The 15595-nt window shown below is 33.6% G+C and overlaps 1 long non-coding RNA gene across 1 annotated transcript; it reads left to right on the top strand.

Annotated features, from left to right (window-relative positions):
- Positions 1 to 366: 366 nt before the first annotated feature.
- Positions 367 to 13694, top strand: LOC117240914. Its single transcript, XR_004494821.1, has 3 exons — positions 367 to 499; positions 12898 to 13029; positions 13654 to 13694. It is a non-coding gene; the product is annotated as an uncharacterized LOC117240914 (long non-coding RNA).
- The last annotated feature ends 1901 nt before the right edge of the window (positions 13695 to 15595 follow it).

Genomic DNA, 15595 nt, shown 5'->3' with positions numbered 1-15595 from the left:
GGTGATGTAGGTGTTATTCAAGAAAAGAGAACATTTTATTTTGTAATTAGCACGAGTAAATGAACGAATATCGATAATATAATATAATGATTAATATGAATTTTATCCGGCTGATTATTTAAATACCATAACATATTTCACAGTAACGTCATCGACTGCCGTTAGACTCTTTTCCCTTTTTGTTCAAACTAATTGATAGTCGAAAACTAGTATCAAGGAGGTGTGAATTTAGTCTTAGTTTGTAGAAACTATTAAAATGATAAAAATGGATACCGTATTAAATCGTCGAAGGCGCCAATTTACGATAAAAATTAAGAAATTGTTCAATTTGATTTTGTTACAATGGAAAACCCCTCCGTTGCTATGTCAAGAGATCGTTAACGTTTGATTGACATCTCGACACCTTGTCAAGATATATAAGGAACGCGGAAGTCGCGCGCGAGCTCTTTCGTGCCTGAAATTCCGGACAGTGAACATCCAAGAAGAATTTAAATATAAGGTAAATAAAAAAAATATCAAATAACAACATTGTAACTAGTAATTTATAACGTCTAAGCCATTAATTTACAATACTTGAGAAATTAATTTATAATATTTAAACTATTAATTTATAACATTTAAGCCATTAATATATAACATATAAGCAATTAATTTATAACGTCTAAACTATTAATTTATAACATTTGTTGAGATATGTATAATTTTCTGTGTTGGACTGGGTTAAATGTGTAGTAGAGATACTTGTATGTGAACATCAGCGTGTGGATGTATGTGTGTGCGTGGCGTCTCGAAAACAGATGAATGTAAACTGTCCAGTCGGTTAACAGTCGGGTATAGAAGAAAGTGCTGAGACGCGTGCAAGTGTGTATCGATGAATATATAAGAAATCGTCCATGAAATAAATATATTACTATTTTAAAATTAATCCTCAGTATAAATTTAGTGTTCTTATAACATTATTTCGACTTCAAAGATCCACAATTCTCAACAACATTTGTGCTATTAATTTATAACATTTAAGTTATTAATTTACAACATCTAAGTCATTAATTTACAACATTTGAACTGTTATTTTATACATTTAAGTTATTAATTTATAACATTTAGGCTATTAATTTACAACATCTTAGCCATTAATTTACAATATTTGAACTATTATTTTATACATTTAAGCCATTAATTTATAACATTTAAGCCATTAATCTAAAACAATTACATCATTAATTCTTAACAGTTATAACAATAATTTATAACAACATTTTCCCATTAATTCAATGTAATTATGCTCTTAATTTATAACAGTTGTACCCTTAATCGGAAGTAACTCTACCTTCATTGATTTTAATCAATGCCATAAATTCGTAGTGAGTGAATTAAAGATTTATTTTGCTTTATTTTATTAACGAAATCTATCAAGTCTTTGAAGTGCTATTTCATTTCCATATAGCATTATATTTTAACTCTGAATACAGTATTCGATTTCCAATTTCACTATTTCGTATAAAATCTGTGGTAACACAGAGTGTCGATGTATGTGTCACGTAAAATAACAAAATAAAAAAGGAATTTGAGGTAAAAAATAAAAAAAGAAAACTTTATTTTTTTTCTAACATCAATACACTTTACAATCTACTTCCGAACTCTAGGCGTGACTTTCTAAGACTGACTCTTATGATTTTACTTTCGATCGGATCCGATTACTTTCTTTTGTCATCCCTCAACATCCGCACCGTCCATGCATTTGCTTGGCGTCCGCGATCGTTGCCACGTGCTCTTTCTTCTAGAACCTTCGGTGGAAGGACCGTTGGGATGTTGATGGTTCATTAGGCACTTCAGCGATATACATTGTCGCCGAGTGCTTTATCTCTATCGTCAGTCCGTCGGATCTGAAGTATGCCGGTCGTGACATATGTAACGATATATGGTATAACGTTATAACGTATTACTTTACATGATATAACTTCATAACGTATTACGTTATATGTTATAACGTTATAACGTTATAACGTAATACGTTATATGGTATGACGGTATAACGTTATAACTTATTACGTTATATGGGATGACGTTATAACGTATTACGTTATATGGGACGACCTGTTTCTGTCTGGAGATTGATTCCTAATACAACGTGTGTTCCATTATATCAGCATCTCTAAAGTACAATTCTATGTGATTTCTAGGCAGAACAATACAACCGATCCACACCTTCGTCAGGCAAAACGTTTATCCCGTGACCGTGGCTACGTTCGGCGACCAGTTGTCACCTCGAACCCACTTTCGCTTTCACAAATGTCAAACAATTACAAATGACAATTGCTTAATTACAGTTATGATAAAATCTAGGCTAAAGCATTAGAAGGCTTCCTCAAAATTGCAGAGGGAAGGCTCCGGTTTTCCTTTCATCTCCGACATATATAATAACCTGTTAATAGCAGCGTTCTCTTCAAGTTAACTACCCTTATTATCCCAAAAGAAATAAGGGATTGAACGATTCGTGGCGTCGATTAGTCAATCGTAACGGGAATTTACGACTCCCGTTGGCGCACTTCCTCGAGATCGCGTCTCCCCACGAACGTGCGAATTTACATATTTAACAATATATATATGGCGGGTTAATGTTGAAATTTTGGGTGTTTGGGCGTTAATTTTAGTTTCCTTACATTTTTTCCCTTTAGAAATACCTGCACTTTATCATTTATGGTAGTTTTGTTAACAGAAACGAAAAATTTAGAAAAGATATGTATAATCAAGGAATCTCAGGATAGCACACTTAGACTGCAGATTTTTCTGTATGCAAAAGTAAGTCAAAGGAAGAGGATGAAGTTTTCTTGTATAAGGCTTTGTTTCTGCTTGAGCTAGCTTACAATGAAATACGTTCAGTGTGACAGAGTATCGACAACTATTTCAAACTTTAGCTTTAAATACAAAAAGTTTACGCGCAAAAATAAGCTGAAGAAAAGAAAAATGTTTTTTTTTCTTGTTTGACGTCTTATCCTGTCTGGCGGTATGGAATTATTCTGGAAAAGCCTGTATATGTACAGAGTATATAAAAAATACACTTATTTGACCGGACCACCTTAATTCTACAACTCTAGATGATACAGTTTTACAAACGTCTACTCATCGCGAGGACCACCTTGCCAACTTTTCAAAATAAGCTATGAGTCGCAATTGAACCGTTTTCTGGAGAAATGACGTTGAAATTCCATTGGGTCTTACATCGAGATTATTCGCAACAAGTTTATATTTCGCAGTCAGGTAGAAAGTAAGCAATGTGACATTAACGAGAAAACAACAAGTTTTCGTTAGCAGGTGGGATAGCCCGTGATAAAGAGAATGGAGCAATCAGTGTGATTTCACATTATTACAGAATTATCTACTGTGTGAAAAAAGACTTTCAAACAAAGATTCTGATTTTATTAGCTTTCTTTTAGAATAATAGAAAATAAAATTTGTAAATAACAATTAATTTCATTATTTTAAATAATATATTTAAACTTGTTGAAATTGCAAATAATTTATTTCTGTCTTTTAACATTTAAACAATTATTTAAATGAAAATTTATTTAATAGTGCCCAGTATTGCGCGCAACACATTTTTGGAACAACGAACAATTCGATAGTCGGTAATAGAGATAGATGGCAAAATAATTGGATTTATTGATAAAATGAGGATTAAATTGATTAAAAAAAGTAAATTGATTAAAATGTATACAAATCCTACATATACAAGAATAATATCTTGCACATCATGGTATCCAAATATACTTTCCCAGTAAAGTTCCATTTGATCCTCGTACTAAGTAGCATACGGTGCCAGCAAACGTCAATTTTTACAAAATTTTGCATGAATCAATAGATCCAGAGGCTCCGATCCTCCGAAATCACGCTAGTGGACACTTATACGCCCTGACACTTTTTATACATGCTGTACATAAAAATATGTGTATCGAAACTGTTGTTATTTCTATACTCAGATGTAAGATCAGAGTAGTTATTATTTTATTGAATGGATAAATCTATTACACCGTTCTGAGCCAAAAAAAGCCTTTATTGCACACGCTTACAAAAACTAGGGATAAAAACAAAAAAGCATCTTAAGCCTATCGATTAAATCTATCGATTGTAACTAGCATCATCCTCTAGTTACTATTTCTTATCACTAACGCATCTGCATATGGATGGCGAGCACGAACTCACGTTGTCATTTTCAACAGAAACTTTGATACAAAGTACGCAGATTTGTGTATAAATACATTACGGTAGAAAAATTGTTGAATATTTACTACTGTGTATCTGTTATACTTGATCGTTAACACCTGTTTTTTTCGCCTGCCTAACTTACTATCCTCAAAACATTATCAGATTATACATTTTGTTCGGCTGATAAAATGGAATTTCTTGGAATTTAGAGCTCCCTTTACATTCACTTGTTATTGTACGAGTATTTTGCTCGTTCACCAGCCGTTCACTCATTTTATTTTGCAATCGTGACAATTTGATGCTGCTTCTCCACTCTGTATAACGTGTTACCTACAAACACCAATATGTATATAATCTGATGCATTAATTACTATACGATACACCATGAGGACGTTAATACACGCAAAACGAAATAGATAAACAGTATCTGCTAAAATTATAGCTATAATATATAATATAATATAATATATTTTTGTTACAGTCGACTTCTCCAAAAGTCAAAAGCTTGTCTTGTTATTGGCACGTACCGTACACACTCGACTAATTGCGTATTTCTTAAAGCTATATTTCCCCTCTTTACAACTTTTTTACGAGATTAGTTTGAAATCAGCCCAATTGATAAACCATTTCAATTTTCAATCTCTATATTCAAAATTTATTATAATCAATTCTATTTTAGTTTTTGCTATCAAAGGAACATAAATTGGAAGTTGAAACAAAAAACATGGGTTCTAATTAAATATTACTATCTGCTTCTATTCTTAATCGTTACGAATTATTTATACATTATTACCAATTATCAATTTTTTATTATACATTGCTCGTTGCATTCACCCTATTACCCCTACACTTCCGTATCATCAACCATATTGCTATCTTCGAATAATTTTCCTCAAACGCAAAATCTCCCACATACCTAACCTTTTAATTTCAAAGCTAATTAATTCAGGGACATTTTCGATCTTTAACAAGCGTGTATCCTACCAATGATTAGCAGCTACTCTTCATTAATTCATTAATTCATTGATTCAATCTGTAACGTTTCGAGTATGTACATCGCATGTCGTATCATTGTATCGGTATTGTATCTGTTGATTCGAAAGATAGCTGGTTACTCAGGTGGCTAAATTGATCTCGCCATAGACGAAACTTATTTGTGTATCCATCTATGTATATATAAAAGATATACACAAGCAAACAGATAAGGCAATCGAGAATCAATGGATTCAATAGCCGGTAAATATTTACAAAAAAAGGAGATACCGCCGATTTTGACATTTTTTAAATATTTTGTTAATGTTATCAGTTTGAGTAAGATTTTATTCGAGGATTGCCGTTCATTAAAAAGTTAATATCAAAAAGTTCAATGAGTCATTTGCATTTAAGAGAGTGTACTTAGTCAGATTCTTAGTAAACACTTATCCAACAGCCGATCGTTTAGTAATTTTCGATTCGATCATTCGTGTTCGTTTTTTCGTGTTCGATAACGTTTTGCAGAAGAAAATTCGATTCAATGTTTGTAATATGTCGTGTATACAATTTTAATAATTACATTCGATAATTGCACAAAAATCGGGACTGAAACGTTACAATTATGGAGACTCTATTCCTCAAAATTGACAACGCGAATGAAAGAGAAAGAGAGCCTCGTTAAAGGCTGGCGATAAGTTGAAAGATTCTTATTTGGGATTTTTGATCAATGAAATTTTTGCTAATATGTTTCTTGCGTTTTACTGGTTAAAATGACACCAAACACGATAAAATTTGGAACATATTTGCTTACTTAATAATTGATAATTAAATATTATTCATATTATATCATGTTTGATCTTATTTTAGTCGGGGAAATCTTACAAATGCGTTAGTGGAAATTTAATTTTAAAAAGCCTAAAAGAAGGCAATTTTCAGTTTTGTATGATTACTCGGATACATTGTCTTAGCGATAACTGATAATATTGTATCATGTTACACTGCTCGATCGCAATGGACTGCCAAACTTCCGCAATACCTCAGGGAAATCTGCCCTTCTCAAAGTGGACACGACGGCTGTGTAACTACGTAGAGGACATTTTCGTGCAATTATCGAATGTTTGTACTAACCGTTTAATTTTTGTTCCAAAATTCTTATTCTTTATATTAGATGAATAATTCAAATATCTCACTGTGAAGTACCTGTGTTATTATTGATTGGTGTTTTATAATTATATTAAACAACGAATACTGAATAACGAAGTATTTTTCGGTTAAGGATTTCTTTCGTTATTCATAATTAATAATTATTGTATATAGCAATTTCGACAAAGTAACGAAGATGTAGAGTCGAATTCGAGTACGATAAGTAGTCACAGAAAATTTATCTTTTCTCCAATTGATTGCGTCTCCTAGTTTAATGGTGTTTTATAAACGGGCCGCTTATCTTGAAAATGGTAAATCCATTTTCCTTTGTTTCGGAATATTGAAACATTACGTTCGATTGGACTATTTTACTACGTTTTATGACCTTGAGTGACCTTAAATGATCGCGATATTTAAATCCGTCTTCAAAAGAGCAACAATGGGACAAATAGGTATTCAAAACTACACGGCTACACTTAAAAAAAACGAAGCCTATTAAAGTGTTCTTTAAAACTCGTAAACGCGTCCATCTGAGAAAAACTTTTTCCATCGCGTAATAGCTTCCTCGAAACCAAACAACTTTTGTTTCAAACATTTCCCTGCGTCTCAAAAAATTGAAAGAATTATTCAGGTGGTTTGCTGTTGAAGACTCAGCCTGTATATCCCCAAAATTCCATGTAGTTCTGATTGTTAGGCAAACTGATATTGTAATCTAACACGAGTCAACCTTATCAAGGGGCGAGAGGGAGGGGGTGTCAATAGACTAAACACAGAAGTATTCGCCTCTATATGTACCTCTATTCGCTATTTTGAACATGAACAGAAAGATGAACAGTACGGAGTGGGTGAGAAAAGCATTAAGAATTTTGATCCAGCATTTTTTAATCTCTTTATTGCGACATGAAAACTACGGAAAAAGTAATTTAAAAAAGCGACCAGATATCAATGACCTACGAAAAAGATAAAATTCACCCGGACAGAAAGAAGGAAGAAAACTATTTAACGTTTCATCAGAGAAAAAGAATCGAGGAAAAGGCTTGGTTATTGATCTTGTGAGACAGGAACGTCATAAATGCTAGTATAGGTAATCTTGCAGAAGTTGTTAAGAATCTTTATCGTAGTTTGGTATGAAAAATATCGAATAATTTGGATTTCGAATCACATACAAAATAAGATGCAGGGGAGAGTCGCACAGTACCTTGTGCTAGAGTTGGTAAAAATGAAAATTTACAAAGTGACTTTATAGCACAAATGGAACTTGATAAATGTAGGAAAATTAATTTTATGAAATTCAATAATACGAATTGACGAATTGACAATGTGCAAGAATAGTAATGTCGGAATTTGTAGGAAACGAAAAATTGTCGTCCAGTACCGATCAATTATTTAATTATTTGATCTTTTGCTCTAAATGGTTAATAATGTTTTAAAAAGTCCTCTAGATGTCAGTATACATATTCTTATTCAAATTTGATTTTTATGTATATCGTATGGAAAATACTTAATATTTTCTTGATCTGCGCATTCGACGTGTGCCCAGACTTCACATACGTCGTTTTTGAAACATTGAAAGCTTCAGTGACCTGTCTTTGGGCCATTTTATTTTTGAAGAGTAGCTTCGAAGCCCCATTCATGTTCTCCTCTGACCATTTCTCTCTTTTCTGTTTTGGACTTTCAAACATTTTTCTATGGGAAAAGGTAGAAGAAAAATTAAACGGACACCTTCTAATTTAGTCTCAGTTGCCAAAATATTGAACTTACAGGTAAAAGAAATTCGGTCTATGACTAAATCATCGGTATTGGACGACAAATACGTTGAACAAATACGTTTTAGATTATAATGTATATAATGTACAAAGGAAATTATAAAAGTGGGGCAAATAACTGGTAATTACACTTAATAAATTAGATATAGTATACATTAAAAAACATTTTACTTACCTGAAAAACAACATGTCAACTCCAGAAAATAATTTTTAATTTTCGAAATATCAATGTATATGTTTGACATATCAGATCAATATGGCTCCGAAATATGTTACACGGAATTGTTCATTTTCATTTGTTTGTTCCAATAAAAGCGCTAATATCTGGTGAAAAATCCTATGTATTTAGAAATTAACAGAAATGTTAAGTGAGCTGTTATTTTGCCCGCATTGTATTTCTTACATGTAATGCCTGTTACACGTTTTATCTTTAAAATAGTAAACTCATTATTTACTCGAGATTTATTCCTAGCGCACAAATATTTTTCAATAGAGCGATGCAAAGTTTTACTGTATCTCGGATCATCACAAGTTAATCAAAATCTTGAGGATGCGATTTCACCTGCTCAAAGTGACTTTTGCAGGCAAAAGAAATTGTTCCTCGGATACTTTAATATTTTTTACTAAATTTCATCAAAAATAGAATTTTATTTGCTAATAGAAGATAACTATGTTTTGGTACTCCTACAGAACAATATCACGACATTCGCTAAAATTACAAATATTGTACAGTATATTCACTACAAGGCTAATTGAAATAGCTTGTAATCCAACATATAAGAATGCTACTTGCAAAGTATCTTTGCTAGTAGCAGTTTAAAGTAGAGAGATATTCCTAAAAAATCATATATTTTATACATATATGTACGTAGTATATACAGTGGATATAACTATCTTTCTGAATTTATAAAATAACAGTATATAATAATAAATAATAATAATAACAATAAAATAATATAATAATAAATAAAAATAACATAATAATAATAAATTTATAGAATAACAATATTCCAATATTTATATTTTTCCTTGTTGCAATTTTGTAAACCGTCAAAGCGTTTACAACAGAAATGCCCAGAAGGAATTGAATGCCAAGTTTTCTGTACCATTTGATTCCTTTTCTAATTGTGGTGGCATAAGAAACCATTTGATCGGAATAATCTATACCACACTTTCCTTCGTTATATTCGACAACAGCGAGCGGTTTTAATGTAGCGAACAAGCGAAACGAAAGATCATTCTTGAGACCACCACTTGAGCGATTCGCATTACTAAAATATCGATGGGAGCACCTAGCAGAGAACGCTTGGTACTGCTGTACGCGTGGCCTGACGCAGATTTTTTTGAAAACACGCGTGGCAGTCAATGTGTTAATAAACTATTAAACTACATGTCGTGAAGAAGTATCCCCTTTAAGAACATTTATTAATAGCTCTAGAGTTGATAATATTAGCTTGAGGAAGTTCTGTATGTACGTGTAATTGATAGTACTCGCGTACACCTGTGCGTGTAAAACGTTTCAAATTAATAAAGAGAACATGATACACGTGGAATAGGTATGAATAAAAATTACAAGAAGCCGGAGAATATTCTAAAACATATGCCACGATAAAATATAAATTGTAAAGAGTTATAGATCATGTTATTATATATTAAAATTATGCTTAACAAGCAGATATTAGCGTAAATATGACGCTGCGTTAATTAAATCCAACAATATTGAGAAAAGAACAAATTGAACAATACCTAGAAATAATTTAGAAAAATACTGTTAGATCAATTTCAAATTGGGTTTTCTTTACTCGATGTCAAACTTAACTCTTATTCGTCTTTTGCATAAACTCTTTTCGTGATATGAAACTTTAGAGTTGACATGCTGCTGGTATTAATTGCACACGCAGAATAAGATTTTCCAAATTGAACCGAAACGATTTAGACAGAAAAATGTAATACTTTCCATACTCATAACAATTATTTATGCATTCCGCATATAAACCTACCAAATATTTATTACTTACTTTTAGCTCAAAAATATTTCATATACTACTACCAAGCAAATATTAGATTGAAGAGAAAATCATACATGAAAGATGTCACTTTTTTTAATAAAAAGTTCGTTCTCATCAAAGTTTCTGGCAATTTATTACATACCTATATACAAAGTGGATTACTTTATAACACAACTGGAAAGTAACTTTCTTTAGTAATGATTTACGTAATAAATTACGCAAAAAGTAAAAAGAAGATTATATTTTAAATCATATTCTAAGAATAACTGTATTTTAAAAGTGATTTCAAAAGAATTTTGAATTTAAAAATTCGTCAAAAGTACATACGTACTTACTACTTCGACACGATCTAGGCTAATTATGTGTACTGATGTTTATACATCTTGATAGTAGCTGTATTCAAAGAGCGCGTCGAATCTTTTTATAATATTTGCCTTTTGATGTATTAAAAGTATTGTAGTAACTGATGGTTTCTTAGAGTAAGGACAAGTGATGATGGTAGAGTTCAAAGTTTAGTGTATTTTAATAAGTGATATTCAATAACAAAAGGACCGATTACAATATCGTCGCACGCCGACTCACACTCCGTGTCCGCTCAACTCGCACCCTGCTTCTCGACTGACTCTCTGGCCGTTGTAGCACTCTATTGTCTTTTGCTAGGCCCACCGCACGCGTGTTCTGCAGACGCTCGTAGCCAGAGTCACGTAGGTATTTTCGGCAAGGCTATTTACTTGAAGGACCCGGTAATGCATTGATGGAGCCGACAGCGCCTCGGCTCTCGCGACATTGTCTGTAGTTAGCTCGACGTTTCTTGGGCCCTTCTCCCCGATACTACAGTATCATTAGAGATATTCTTCTTATTATCGCAAATATGTATTGTTCTGCTCATTGCATCGACAAGTGAACGGATTTTAAGCTTCCTATTCTTTTACATTTTCAATATTTCCAGAGTTATTTGTTTTCAGTAGAAAAAATATTAATTCCTGCCACTTTTGAGAGGAATTGTTTAGAAGTGTATCCTGTTTATCTCGAATCGCTCAAATATATCGGGGAAAAAATGAATGACACAAAAATCGAATGACATCTAAAGGGATATACTATTATATTCGTGTGTATTTACTTTGCGTGTATTGTCTTAACATGAAATCTCTTGCGTGTTAAAATATTTCAATGGATATCTCCATTTTTTGTTACATAATCACGCAGCTGACGTTCAGACATCTCTAAAATACTAGAAACTTGCGTCTTTCGCACCATCCGCTTTCGTAATAGAAACTTTCAAATTCGACAGAGCAATACAAAGCACGTGTCACGTAAAATAACAAAATAAAAAAGGAATTTGAGGTAAAAAAATAAAAAAGAAAACTTTATTTTTTTTTCTAACATCAATACACTTTACAATCTACTTCCGAACTCTAGGCGTGACTTTCTAAGACTGACTCTTATGATTTTACTTTCGATCGGATCCGATTACTTTCTTTTGTCATCCCTCAACATCCCCACCGTCCATGCATTTGCTAGGCGCCCGCGATCGTTGCCACGTGCTCTTTCTTCTAGAACCTTCGGTGGAAGGACCGTTGGGATGTTGATGGTTCATTAGGCATTTCAGCGATATACATTGTCGCCGAGTGCCGCCACATCTTTATCTCTATCGTCAGTCCGTCGGATTTGAAGTATGCCGGTCGTGACACACGCGAAAAGTGACTGACCAAAAAAGAACTGAATGTTTTGACGACATTAAGCAGCCTTGTATTTCAGCAATATCATACCAGCAATAACAAATTTTGAGAAATATCTTTATGTTCTATTCCTGTGGCGTACTTTGGATAACGCTAATCCCGGCGACACACTAAATTTTGAAATCCATACGACTGATTCTACAGAAGCGGGGATTCTACAGCAGCGATTTCGCTTGCACAGTTGTTCATTTAATTTGTGAATTGTAAGAAACCTCAAGTATGTCAGAGGACATAGTGATACTGCTACAAAAGCGACTAGACAAATAGAGAGCTACATGTGATTTTATCGTATTTTTTTAACCCTTTCGCTCCGGCAATCCAGTCCGCCGAAGTACTGTCACTGAACGGAAACGCGCGCCAGAAATACGCACAGTGTGCGTGGCTACTGTATATACGTTTTCCTAAGTCTTAAATAATAATAATTCTTGTAAGAACCGTATACGAAATATCGTTTCACTGTCAATGGATTTAGTAGATTTTTTAGCATGAAACAATATACGATTTTGATGTTGTTTCAACAAGGAGTAACTTAAAGAAGTGATTAATCCAATATGTCAATAAAATCAAGGGAAAATGTTCTGTCGATAACGAAAAAATATATTAATGACCACAGATAGCATTTGTATATGCATCATTTTTGTCAAATTTTGTCTTCAAAACACAATTTTTTAATATTCCTATTTTATCTACTTTTGCTAAAATACATTAAACACATTTCAATACTAAACTAAAGATCTTTAAACTTAAAAATGACTTTTGCTTATTTCCATGTCACAAACAATTGGCTTTAATAATTATCGATCAATACTCTCTTATTCGTAAGCACATCAGCACATTCGATCCATGCAAATTCACGTAAAATGTTACTACTTCCTGCCTGTCGTTACATGTATCTTAATAAATTGTATCTTATTAAATCTTAATAAATATGAGTCTTAATAAAAAGAAGTTACTTTTTACGTAGACCAAACCTAGTTCTATTATTAAGCGCGTAAGCAGATAAGATGAAGATCAAATAGAGGCAAAGCTAAAAAATAACGACTATATATTTTCAGGTTTCAGCGTTGAAAACTTATGTGGGTGAAACGCTAGAATTGACTGGAGTTCTTCGACAAGAAATGGGCACTTGTCTTTGCATAGACAGCAACAATGTGCCTCCGACAGTCAGCAAACGTTACTCTGTACAAGTTCACTGTATGTATTATTAAGCGCTTATCATAGAGCTATTATACAAATATATTTGCAATTATCATTCTTATATATTATACAAGGTGAATCAGAACAGGTGGAAAATATGGCAGAGGTTGATTCTGAATACTGAAATAAGAAGAAAATTTTATATAACATAATATGCCTAATGACCATACGTTCCGCTTATAGCTTATTTTGCGATGCTAAACATTACACAGATGAACGATTTCTTGGAAAATAGATAAATCGTGCTGGCCTTATTTCCGGACCAATACGCTCTTCGGATCCGAATCCGTTCGATTATTAAATACGGGGACGTTTAAAATCTCTTACTTATAAAACGTTAGTTGACGTGACGATCAAAATTTTCGACAAATTCGTGTAAGCTGTTCGAACAGGATGGACGATCTATGACGCGACGCATTCGCGTTTCCGTAGAAACTGGAACTGGTCGATTCGAGTAATTTTTCTAAAGATAGGTAAGAAAGTACTGTGACACAAAGCAAGCGTCTACTCGAAAACGTTTATACGAAATTTTCTTCTTATTTTAATGCGCTGAATCAGCCCCTGCTTGCTTGGAAGCCGTACTTTCCACATGTCTCGAACTCTATCATACCGATCCACTAGGTAAACAAAATAAAAACCTGCCAAGCACTGTGGCGGCACGGGCCACGGAACTTTTCAACGGCTCCGGATGCAAAGCGCGACGCCGCCAAAGCGCAACACCAACGTGCCCAATGTACCATCGATATCTTCACACTCTTTCCGCCGAATTCTCGGAAGAGCATACACGTGCCAGCACTGGCGGCACATCTAATGAATGCACGCTAGTGAGGGATATTGATGGGCTACGAAGGGAAGAATCTGCGCGATCCGAAACAAAAGCACAGGCAGTCTGTCTTACGCCATTAAATGTGTAACTCCTCGGTACTATTTGCATAGCAACGCGTCGAATGATCTCTCGGTGTCTATCGTTATTTGTTAGTTGTTACCAGTTGTCTGTTAAGTGTAATTGTTAATTGTTAATTGTTAATTGTTAACTCTGATTGTTGATTAGTTCTAAATAAACTATTGTTCGTTAAAAACACCAAGAGTAGTTTCTTACCCACCTATCACCATACCACCTCAGCACGAACGCCGTATAGATTGTTTTCACCTGTTCGATTCGTGCTAGATTTGACTAAAATACTCATGCGAAGTTATTGAAAATATAAAATCCGAATTAACATTCAGTTTTCAACAACCTGTCTAAAGATACCGCTCACAAACAAGCTATCATTTCTTGAAACAAATATATAAGATTTATTTAGAAATACAGCCCACTCAAAACATTCTATGGACCAAACGAAAAAATTGTTGACATTGATTGTCAACAAGTCCTACAAACTAGGATCTTTCATATTTCTTTCGCTTTTGATAATTAGACACAACCTCCCGCTAGCCGATGAGTCATTCTGCTATATTTGGCTTATCCTTTGTTATTATACAAATTACTGTCATTGTTCACGGCTGATCTACTAATTCGTTTGGTGAGTAGACACTACGTTAGATATTTTAATCAAATAAACTCATAATTGTATCGATAAAATACTTCCTATCAGTACAATATATGATCTAAAATTTAAACATCCTGCTTCAGGGCGACATATCCAGTGAATTAACGGCGCCTGAACAATCCCTTAAAACGGGTAAATCTATAACTTTATTATCTAATTTCAACATAATATCCACAAACTGATCAACATAATTTTACTATGCCCAAAAAGAATCGCCTTGCAAATGATATCGATATTTACGACATTTCTTTGCTATATTAATATAGTATTATTTGTTATAGATCCAGACCACCGACCTCGACCAGGGCTATCAAAATTCGCCTCCGTCATGGCCAATAACCAATATAATATTAACTACGATAGAAACTGTCATTGTTAATTTAACACTAGCTATCGCTGCTATAATACGAATAGCCTGTATACATATTAAATAAACTGTAATAAATAACTTATTATTTTTAAATACACCCTGTCTTATTTATCTACACCTTCCTTTGTCTTACGTCCACCTTGACCTATGCATTGTCACGTAAAATTCGTGATAAAAAAGGATTTTTGCAATCCACTAGCGATAAAATGTTCGCGTACAAGGTAAATAGCGGGCAAAAGAACGGTATAAAGCATAGAGTGTAGAGTATAGTAGCATCGCAGAAAAAGAAAAATCAACAGCTTGGTCGGTCATTGAGCAGCAACAGATCGAGCAACGATACAAATGATCATGGAAGTGCGTTTCTGCTTCCCGGTCTGTTCGAACTATGACGATTTGTCTTTCTGATCTTTCCGACTCGACCGTTGCACCGTTCACTCGACCATCGACCATAAATTGTTTCGAATTTTCTAGAGAACGGACACTTGAAACTACGTGCTTGCGGTACATTCGATAGCCAGGACAGAGAGATCCTTCGTGAGCCTGTTTTCGTCCTGCGAGACGAGCAAATTATTGGAAATTTCCTGATGCAATTGTACGCGGTTTTATGCAACTTTGATTATACACGTGAACGATATTTGGCACA

The sequence above is a fragment of the Bombus vosnesenskii genome, unplaced genomic scaffold (assembly GCF_011952255.1).
Source record: "Bombus vosnesenskii isolate JDL3184/JDL3185 unplaced genomic scaffold, Bvos_JDL3184-5_v1.1 scf7180000015072, whole genome shotgun sequence".
Lineage (NCBI taxonomy): Eukaryota > Metazoa > Arthropoda > Insecta > Hymenoptera > Apidae > Bombus > Bombus vosnesenskii.
This window is presented reverse-complemented; position numbering and strand designations above follow the sequence as displayed.